Below are 10,761 nucleotides of genomic sequence, written 5' to 3' on the forward strand. Positions count from 1 at the left end.
AGACAAAGAAGGGGCAGCATGAAGAGGAGGTGGGCCTGTGAGTTTGGGGGGATCTAGCCTAGCAAACCACTAGAAAGAAATCTTTTTTACAGCAGCCCCAGGAATCTTATTGAGACCTCATAAAATAACGAAAACCAGGAAAACAACACTCTATGCTAAGTGTCTCTTTCGCTGTTTTACAGACTGGGGTAAGATTTTATGAGCTATTTGGTTTTCCCTTTGGACACCTCTTTAGAAGTTCGTGGTTCTTCAGCCAGTTAGTTTAACTTTGGGCCGGAGAGTGAGAGGACTCCAAAATGGGATAGTAACCGTTCAGGCTTTCTGATGGCAGTCCCTAGATGTTGACCCCAGAAGGTGCAAACTCATAGATGAGTTTGCCAACAGGGTTATCTACACCTGGGTCCCTTGGTTAGAAAGGTCAAGTCTGTTGCCTATGGGAGTATGACACTGAGAGGGGGTCCCTCAAGGTCTTCAGTGAGTTCTGGCAAGGAACAAGCCATCAGGTACCAGTTACATGTTTCCTGGGTGCTGAGCCAGCCACAGAAATATGGAGTTTTAAGTTCTAACAACTTAAAATATCCTCTCCTTTCAAGATGATTTGACCATCAAAATGGAAAGGAAATGGAAGCCAACCTCCATTCTTTGTCTACATAGGAAAAAAAAAAGAAAAAAACAGCAACCTCTTCCTGGATAGTTCTTTGGTCAAATTCTAGGGCTGACAGTGATTCACGGAACGTTGGTCATTTGTTTAAAAAAGTAAGAACTCATCCTGATCTTCAGCGTGCTTCTCCAGTTATTTAAGGGATTTCAGAGCCCATGAGGGGACTTCCCTGGTGGTGCAGTGGTTAAGAATCTGCCCGCTAATTCAGGGGACTTGGGCTCCATCCCTGATCTGGGAAGATCCCACAGGCAGCAGGACAGTTAAGCCCGTGTGTCACCACTGCTGAGCCCGAGCACCTGGAGCCCCTGCTCCTCAACAAGAGAAGCCACCACAGAGAGGAGCCCGCAGTCCACGACTGGGGAGTCGCCCGACGAGAGAAAGGCTGCACGCGGCATCGGAGAGGCGGTTCCGCCAAATGCACAAATAAATACAGCGCAGCCACCGTGCAAGAGAAGTAACGAGTCAGCCAGCTCTCAGATGGTGGTTTTCCAAGGGAAGCATCAAGCTGGAGGGTGTATCAGCACTCCGCGTTGCAGATGGGTCCTGGACCCGTTTGGACCCTCTCGTTAAGTCAGCTCCATTCTTAGGTAGATTTTCTGCTTCAGGTGGTAAATAAAGGCGTCTATTTAATGCTCACCCCTTGTTCACTGAGATACCACATGATCTCCTAGGTTGAAGAGACATGAACCTCATAAAAACTGACCTCAGTCCTCTTCTCAGAGACTCTGAGTTGATTTCTGTGTCCAGGAAGGCAATATTTTGGTGACCTTGGGCAGATAGAGCTTGGTGGTAGTGAGAATGGTAGGAAACTTTCAATATTGTCCCAAAGGCTCCTGTGTGACCTGATGAAGGGGCCTATGAGCATACTCTGTTCCCATCACTAAACTTTTCTAAGCCTCCCTTTTCTACATGACTTAAGTTGGAACAGTACTTTTTTCACGATCTGCATCATAAGACTTTTCTGTGTGTAAGAAGTACTTTTGATGATACTAAGTGAAAGTGTTAGCTGCTAAGTTTTGTCTGACTCTTTGCAACCCTCATGAACTGTAGCCTGCTAGGTTCCTCTGTCCACGGAATTCTCCAGGCAAGAATTCTGGATGGATAGCCATTCCCCTCGCCATGGGATCTTCTGCACCTGAGATCAAACCAGGGACTCCTGCATGGCAGGCAGATTCTTTACCGTCTGAGCCAGGGAAGTGGCATGTTAATGTAAGGTCTAGTTTTAATTATTACAATCATTTAATTCAGTACTGGCTTTCAAGTTGCAAAACATCAATTTATATTCCATATGTATGTATTCATATGTGAAATTTGTTTTTCTTTTTCTGAGTTACTTCATTCTGACAGGCTCTAAGTTCATCCACCTCACTAGAACTGACTCAATGCATTCCTTCTTATAGCTGAATAATATTCCATTGTATTTATGTACCACACCTTCTTTATCCATTCTTCTGTCGATGGGCATCTAGGTTGCTTTCACGTGCTAGCTGTTGTAAATAGTGCCTCAGGGCAGGAATAGAGACACGGACGTAGAGAACAGACTTTGGACACAGCAGGGGCAGGAGGGGGAGGGAAGGGTCGGGAAAGTGGCGCTGACATGTACACACTCCTGTGTGTGAGCAGAGAGCCAGGGTGACGCTGCGGCACAGGCACGGGCGGCCCAGCCCAGCGCCCTTTGCTGACCTCGAGGGGTGGGGAACTGGGGAGCGTTTCAGGAGGGAGGGTACACACGACTGATTCATGTTGTTGGATGGCAGGAATCCACACAATATTGTAAAGCAGTTATCCTCCAAGTAAAAGAAAAGTGTCAAGTTATATGAGGGGGGCAGGGAGAGAAAATGAATGAGTGAGGGAGAAGGGGAGGAGAGAGATGACTTTAACAAAAAGTCAACAAAATGTTTAACGAGGCTCGATGTGATTTTATTACCCTCCTTGATGGCTTTATACTCATAAAGCATGACACCCACTGTGTGCCCGATGGTGTACACCGCTGGACTCAGCTCTCTACGGGGCCTCCGGCTGCTCACTCAGGACTGTAATCTATAGGGAGATGATATCCACATGACTTTCCCCGTATAAGATCATTTACAAACCGATTTTGGAAGAACATCAATGAATGCTTTTGAGCTTTGTTTAAAGTGGAATCAGTTGTGTATGTGATTTTAGTTCAAACCTTGGAGGGAGAAAGTGCTATTCTAAAGAGCCCAGGTTTATTAAATTAAAAACACAAAGACATCACTTGCAATAGGATAATAACGTTGGAGAGGAACTTTAATATTATTTAATTTTTTTGAGAAGTAAAGCATCTGAGGGCTGTTAATTAACTGTTTAGTAGCGAAACAGACAGGGGCTCTGCCTGCCTTGCTCACTGCTGTGTCCCTCCCTCCAGGAGCACTGGTTCTCAGCCAGGGGGCATTTTGTCCCCCCATAAGTGCCCCAGGGGACATTTAACAAGGTCTGGAGACATTTTTGGTTGTTAGAAGTGGGAATGGGGGATAAAAGTGTTACTGGCATCTAGAGGCCAGAAATAATGCTAACCATGCTACCCTGACCAGGACTGCCCCTGAGGCAAAAAGGGTTCCCAAAGGTCAAGGGTTCAGAGGTTAAGAAGCCCTGCCCTAGAGAGAAAAAAATTCAGTGGGCCGATCCCTGCATTCCCAAGGTCTAAGAAGCAGGTACTAGCTGGCATGTGCAAGCTCAGCAGGAACAGTGTCAGTACCCATGGGTGAAAATTGGTTCTTTCAGGGCCAGGAAAAAGAAAAAAAAGGAAGGAAGAATGTGAAAAAGAGAGAGACGGAAACAAAATTCATTCTTCTTTTAAATATATTGGGCTGGCCAAAAAGTTTGTTCAGGAAAGGAAGGAAAGAAGAAAGGGAAAAACTCCTTTAAATATGCTGGAGTGTCCGTAATGTTCATTTGAGAAAGAAGGAAAACTCATTCTTGTATATATATCAGGTTGGCCAAAGAGTTTGTTCAGGAAAGAAAGGAAAGAAGGAAGAAAAGCCAGACAGAAAGACAGAAAGCATATTTTAAAAAATATATTGGGCTGCCCAAAAATTTCATTTGCGAAAGGAAGGAAAGAAGGAAGAAAGAAAGAAAAAAAGAAAACTCATTCTTCTTTTAAATATATTGGGTTGGCCAAAAAGTTTGGATTTTTTCCATTAGATCTTACGGAAAACCCAAAGGAAATTTTTGGCCAATCCAATAATAAAGCACAGATACACATACAGCATATAAATGGATATACAGTATATCTGTGACACTAAAAATTGCATGGAGAAGAGGGGCAATTAGGAAAAGTCAAAAGAAGTTTTCTTGGAAAAGAGTGATAGTGAAAAGAAAAAAGGCTGGGAAACGCCGTTGTCGCATGGCACCACTCTCTCTCCCCCCAGCCTCTGCCGGGCCCCTGGCGCTGGGAGCAAGGGCCCTGCCTCCTCCACTGCTGTTCCCGACTGGACGTTGTAACCAGGGCGCAGCCCGCGAGTGTCTCTCGGCCCATCACCTTTCATTCTGGGAAGCAGAGACATGACGGCAGGTCCCCCGGCGGTGGCCTGTCCTTTTGTTTTCTGTGAATTAAAGACAAAAAGTTACAGCACTTTGACGAGGAGACCGGGAAGGGTGAGGAAGAGCTTGAAGGAACAGCGTGTTGTGAAAAGTGACAGCGTTAATCGCCCAGTCGGGCCCGGCCCCATGTGTGCTGGCCGTCCCCCAAATCAGGGACCATTAGCACAGCGGAAGCTCGCCCCAACTTTCCAGCAGCTTGAGTGTTGTTTCCTGAGACACCGGCGGTGGCCAAAGCTGGATGGTCAGTGGGTGCATCGGCCTCAGGAAGTGAATCATGAGAACGGTTTTATTGTTTCGTTTTTCTCAACCAATCTGTGAGCTCTCAGGCTGTTGTTCAGTCACTAAGTCGTGTCTGACTCTTTGTGACCCCATGGACTGCCGCACACCAGGCTTCCCTATCCTTCACTATCTCCCGGAGTTTGCACAAACTCATGTCCATTGAGTCGGTGATGCTATCTAACCATCTCATCCTCTGTTGCCCGCTTCTTCTTTGGCCTTCAATATTTTCCAGCATCAGAATCTTTTCCAATGATTTCACATCAGTGGCCAAAGTATTGAAGCTTCAGCTTCAACATCAGTCCTTCCAGAGAATATTCAGGACTGATTTCCTTTAGGATTGACTGGTTTGGTCTCCTTGCTGTCTAAAGGACTCTCAAGAGTATAGCACCAAAGTTAGAAAGCATCAATTCTTCAGTTCTCAGTCGTCTTTATGGTCCAACTCTCACATCTGTACATGACTACTGGAAAAACCATAGCTTTGACTATACGGACCTTTGTCACCGAAGGGATGTCTCTGCTTTTTAATACACTGCCTAGGTTTGTCATAGCTTTCCCTCCAAGGAGTGAGAGTCTTTAAATTTTGTGGCTGCAGTCACCCTCCACAGTGATTTTGGAGCCCAAGAAAATAAAATCCGTCACTGTTTCCACTTTTTCCCCTTCTATTTGCCATGAAGTGATGGGACCAGATGACTCTTATAATTTATGAAAAAGCTATAGCTTATGAAAAACTGTCATAACTAAATATTCTCCCAGCAGGTTGTTTAAGTCTCAGTTACCTTTTTCTGGGTTCTCGTGCATCTTTTCATGGCCAATAGTGTGATCCTACTGCAAAATGCTACTTGGATGTTTTAATTTTCAGTTGAGATTTAGTATGTTTTGATTCCTTTGGGATTTGTGTGTGACCCCAACCCATCTTTTGTTTGAATTTATTAACATCACTTTGTGGCTTCTAGAAGCAAGTTTGGGGCTTCAAATAAGCAAAGCTGAGTTTCTACAGATGAGTGAGTAGTTTGAGGGACATCTCAAATCTAAGTGCATATTCCAACATCCGTGGGGTGTGAGAGATTTATCTGTTGGCATGACTGGAGGTGGGCTTCCCTGGTAGCTTGGTGGTAAAGAATTTGCCTGACAGTGCAGGAGATGCGGGTTCGATCTCTGGGTCGGGAAGATGCCCTGGAGAAAGAAATGGCACCCCACTCCAGTATTCTTGCCTGGAAGATCCCACAGATGGAGGGGTCTGGCATGCTATAGTCCATGAGGTCGCAAAGAATCTGACACAACTTAGTAACTGAACAACAACAAATGACTGGAAGTATGTCTCACCCCAGAGAGGTTTCTGGAGATGTGTGTAGAGAACGCTCAGCTGGGAGTTTAAGGATGGAGGGGTGAATGTTGAAGCGGTATTTTGGTATTCTTTCCCCCATATTCCCTCTCCCAACATGGAACTCATGTTGACTTTATCCATAACACTGCCTATTAAGCCACAAAACCTCGAGAAACAGGGCAGTAAAAAATAATGAAACGCAATATTCAGGATACATGGAAAAGCAATGATTTACTTTAATCCTGGGGACCAGCAATAATACACCTGCCTTGGAACAGGGGATGGCATAGTGTTGGCATAACATTGGGGTTTAATCATTTTTGACCACATTTTATAGACCCTTTCCTGTAATTAATGCTAAATAAAGTCAACATCTTCTCCACCTGCTGCCGTGTTCGTGGCTTTCATGGAGTGCGTCCACTCTCCTTCATTAACCAGGCTGTCACGGTTCTTGTTTAACTTGTTCTCCTTTGATTTTTTTTCCTCTGGTGATCTCCAGGACTATCACATGTGCCGTTTGCGGTGTGTAGGGCTTTCCATTCTTTTCTTAAGAAGAGTTGAGATAATTGAACTCAGCGCCACGCATCCTGTAGCTGTGATCATTAAGGCCATTTCTGCAGAGCTGAAGCCTGAGTACACGGTCTCCCTTAACTCTTTGGAATAAGTTTTCTCTCATCTTTATTTTTAATTAAAATATTTAGCCAACAAGGACCTACTGTAGAGCAGAGGGAACTCTCCTCACTCACTGTAACAACCCGGATGGGGAAGGGGCTTGAAAAAGGACACACACATGAGCGTGAGTCATTGAGTCACTGCTGTGTGTGTGCCGGAACTAACACAACATTGTCCGTCACCCACACTCCAGTATCAAATGAAAAATTCAGGTTAATCAACATGCATGGCTACTCCTACACACACACATTACTGTTCTTTTATTCTCTGTGTATCTTTCTTAGGTAGAGCCTTGACGCATTTAGAGTTTTTCTAGAGAGTTAAGTATTCTCCATTTTCATGTAAATTTTAGCTCTTTCTGTCACATTGGTGTCGGTGTCTTGCTTCAAGGATTATTGGGCAACTGCTTAGTGACCCTGGTCCAGGATCTCACCATGAAATAAATACCAGGCAGGTTATAAAATGTGAGCTTGCAATTTTGGAAAGAGAAGCTCATCACTGTAATCTTTATCTGTTCTGAGCCATATTGAGAAGAAAAGCAGCGCAAGAGCAACATGGACATTCATTTTGCAAGATCAAGGGTAACCCACGGAGACCCCACCATATTCCTGGGTTTAGAGGCGTGTGTGTGTGTGTGTGTGTGTGTGTGTGTGTGTTTGCTTTGGGGGGAGAGTGGTGAAAGCTATAAAAACCATTAGCAATCCCTAGTTGATTCAAATCAATCTCAACATTTTTCAAAATTGCGCCTAGATTTTTGCACTGTGTTAGACCGCATCGAGGCGATTAATTCACACAGGGGGCTGTTTATGTAATTGTAGTAATGGTATAGAAAGCCAACATGTTCTAATCTCCTATTTTTCAGTTTTTAAATCCCAATTGGTGAATGGTAAGCAAGGCTGCTAGTTTTATAGCTTTGTGAATTAGTTCAGCTGAAAAATATTCTGCCCATTTCTATTTGGGAGACAGCAGGACGGGGGCCTGGGGGTACGGGGAGGGCAGGGCTGGTTTGCCTGCACTAATCGGTTCTTGGCCTCTAGCAATTCTCTGTGGCAGAAGAAAGGGGAGAGATAATTGTTCCCCTTAATCGTGGCATCAATGACTGCTTTTAGAAACCTCTCCTTCAAGGCTGACCAGATTTCCCGGAGAATATTCTCAACCCTTCGCTGATCTGATTTTGAAGCAAATGAATGTTCTGAGAATATCCGCTAGCAGGGTTCTGTTTGCCTGGGACTCAGAGGCCAGGAAGCTCCAGCAGCTTCAGATGGCGACCGTTCTCATATCTGTCACCAGGCTGTCAATGAGGGTGGGTTTCTGCATCTTCGCAATGGGGTCTCCCGGCAGCAATGGCCAAGGAGCAGCAACCCAAGGCCACTTTCATTATTCCCCTCCTCCCCCGACTCGCCTCCTGCCTCTCCCGCTGTGTCATTGTCCTCTGGAATTGCGGATTTGGGGATGGATGGGTGAGAAGAAACACAGAGGAGAGAAAGCAGAGACAGAGGCCCTGTGGTTGCCGTCTTCCTGGAGGTAATTTGCGGCCTTTGTGGGCACCTGACAATACTTGCCAAGCAAAGGCTTAGCTCTAAGTGGTTTTTTCCTCTTTGAGCTATCAGTACTGGAAGGTCTGTCTTTGGGTTCACTGGAAATTGAGCTGAATTTTCATGCGACCATAGTTCAGGAACTCAATTTGGCAACAGATCCTGAAAAATACACTAGCCTACCCACAATTCCTATTTCCTGAGATACTTCCCCAATCCTTTGAGATATATCTGTTCCAGGAAGCCTTCCTGACCACCGCTCCTCAGCAGGCGACTCCCTCTCCTGGATATTGTGGGGAGTTTACTGATTGGCCTCAGTTTAACTCACCTTGTTTATTTTTGCAAGAATGTTAATTTTCCTGGTGATAAACACGTATTTGCATGTTAGTTTCCAGAGAAAGAGGAGCGCTTAAGAAAGTCTTAGAAAACAAAACAAAAACTGCAGATCGCTTCCCTTTGGTTTACAGGCTGGGGTTGGAATGAGAAGGGGTGTCCTTGTCGCCAAATGGCTTGGGCTGAAAGCTGCCTCTAACTAGGGCCTCCTCGCTGAGTGCGTGCCTGCCCGGTCAGTCGTGCAGTCAGGTCTGACCCCGCTCGGCCCCAGGGCCTGTAGCCCACCAGGCTCCTCTGTCCGTGGGATTTCCCAGGCAAGAGTCCTGGAATGGGTTGCTATGGCCCCCTCCAAGGGATCTTCCTGGCCCAGGGATCAAACCCGCATCTCTTGAGTCTCCTGCGTTGGTTGGCAGATTCTTTACCACCGCGCCGCCTGGGAAGCTCCGTCATGAGGTTAGATGAGCTGGCTCTGCTCTGTTGTGCTCAGCAGCTTCAGTCACGTCCGACCCTTTGCAACCCCAGGGACTGTAGCCCACCAGGCTCCTCTGTCCTTCGGATCCTCCAGGCCAGAATACTGCAGTGGGCTGCGGTGCCCTTCCCCAGGGATCTTCCTGACCCAGGGACTGGTCTCGTGTCTCCTGCAGCTCCGGCAATGCAGGCAGATTCTTCACCACTGAGCCACCAGGGAAGCCTAAATGAGTTAGTCTATACGCCAAAGTTTTAGGATGTTGCCTGACTGCTGATCACACAGCAAGCCCTATATAAGCCTTAACTACTATTTTAATGATCTTGATAATATTATGTCTATCTCTCCTTGTCTAGCCCTTCCTCTTTACATTGGCTGCCAGAATACTTCACGATGTAGCATATAGCAATTTATTGAATGAATCTAGCTTATCCTTACCTTAATATTGCACCTGTGTTTGTCATTTTGTTCACCTTGTTTTTCTGATTTATTTTAATGCATTTTGAATTTTTTGGTATTATATGCAGTTTTCTAAACTGACATAACCCCTTTTTGAAACAAAATGGGCACCATTTGTAGCTCATGAAGCTTTCTATTTCAGAGGTCTTTGTATGGGCATGGCTTTTCTCTCCCATCACGTGCTAGCAACACTGAGGCAGAAATCATATCTCAACTTTCTTATTTCCCCCACTGCTCTTTGACTTTCTTTTCTGCACGTGGTAAGATTGAGTGATTTGTTTGCTAGATGTTACTAAGCTCTTGTCTACGAGTTTCTCTTGTTGATGTATATCAATTGCCTGGGTTTTTTTTGCATTTGGTTCATCTTATTTTCTTAAAGTTGATGCAAAGAAGTATCATGATTCCCTTTAGGCTTGATCCAGTCTGTTCCTTTAAGACTGAGTTATTCTCATAATGTCGATGATAACATACCCCCACAAACAAGCCGGACAGAGTATGAATCCTGTTCTCCAGTGGAAAACAACTTCCAGTTGATTTCATTCAACCACTGCTTTTACTAAACAGTGCTGGAGAATTAGGTGCTGTCTGAGATTGATGATAAAATCAAACTCGGTGCTCTTCATTTCAAGTCCACTCTTCTTGCCAGGGGTACACTGATTTGAAAATGCTCCTTTACTTTGTTTTAGGTCCTGTAGTAGCATTTCTATCATGTTCCCTGGGATTGCAGTAAGTCCCCTACATATGAACAAGTTCTGTTCTGCGAGTGTGTTCATTAGTCCAATTTTTTCCTAAGTCCAACACAGTTAGCCTAGGTACCCACCTAATGGGCTTCTCAGGTGGCACTAGCGCTGAAGAGCCTGCCTGCCAATGCCAGAGACACGAGAGACTCAGGTTTCATCCCTGGGTATAAAAGACCCCTGGGGAAGGGCACAGCAACCCACTCCAGAATTCTTACCTGGAGAATCCCGTGGCCAGAGGAGCCTGGTGGGCTATAGTCCAGAGGTTGGCAAAGAGTCGGACATGACTGAAATGACTTTGCACATGCACTGATAAAAGAGCACCCTAAAAACTCGACTTTCTGAATTCAACTTGGGTTTTCTTTTCTATTTCTCCAAATAGCCTATGGAAGTAAACATAAGCTTCGGTGACCTTGCAGTCACCCTCCAGCCTCCCTATCAGACATGAGATGAAGAGAGGCAAGGTGGGGGTGGGGGAGCCCCGAGCCCCCATCTGATCACCCAGCTCCCAGGGTCTCCTTGTGACCCTGGTTCAGATTGCCTTTATTTTCCACAGGGAAGCTGACAGGCAAATGCCTCTCTTGGAAAGGGCTTTTTCACAGTGGACTTCGCTCAAACTCGGCAAATAATTAACTTTTCATCCTCTCATAAAATCGAGACTGTGGCTGGTTCAAAGCCCAGGACCCCGGGCCTTAATTGAATTAACTCGGCTTTCCACCCCTGTGAAGGAT

The 10,761-nt window shown here is 45.5% G+C and overlaps 1 long non-coding RNA gene across 1 annotated transcript; it reads right to left on the reverse strand.

Annotated features, from left to right (window-relative positions):
- Nucleotides 1-2,579: 2,579 nt before the first annotated feature.
- Nucleotides 2,580-10,521, reverse strand: LOC122695594. Its single transcript, XR_006341430.1, has 3 exons — nt 10,249-10,521; nt 4,164-4,227; nt 2,580-2,701 (listed from the first exon to the last, which is right to left on the reverse strand). It is a non-coding gene; the product is annotated as an uncharacterized LOC122695594 (long non-coding RNA).
- Nucleotides 10,522-10,761: the final 240 nt, after the last annotated feature.

Source organism: Cervus elaphus, chromosome 5, assembly GCF_910594005.1.
Source record: "Cervus elaphus chromosome 5, mCerEla1.1, whole genome shotgun sequence".
NCBI lineage: Eukaryota > Metazoa > Chordata > Mammalia > Artiodactyla > Cervidae > Cervus > Cervus elaphus.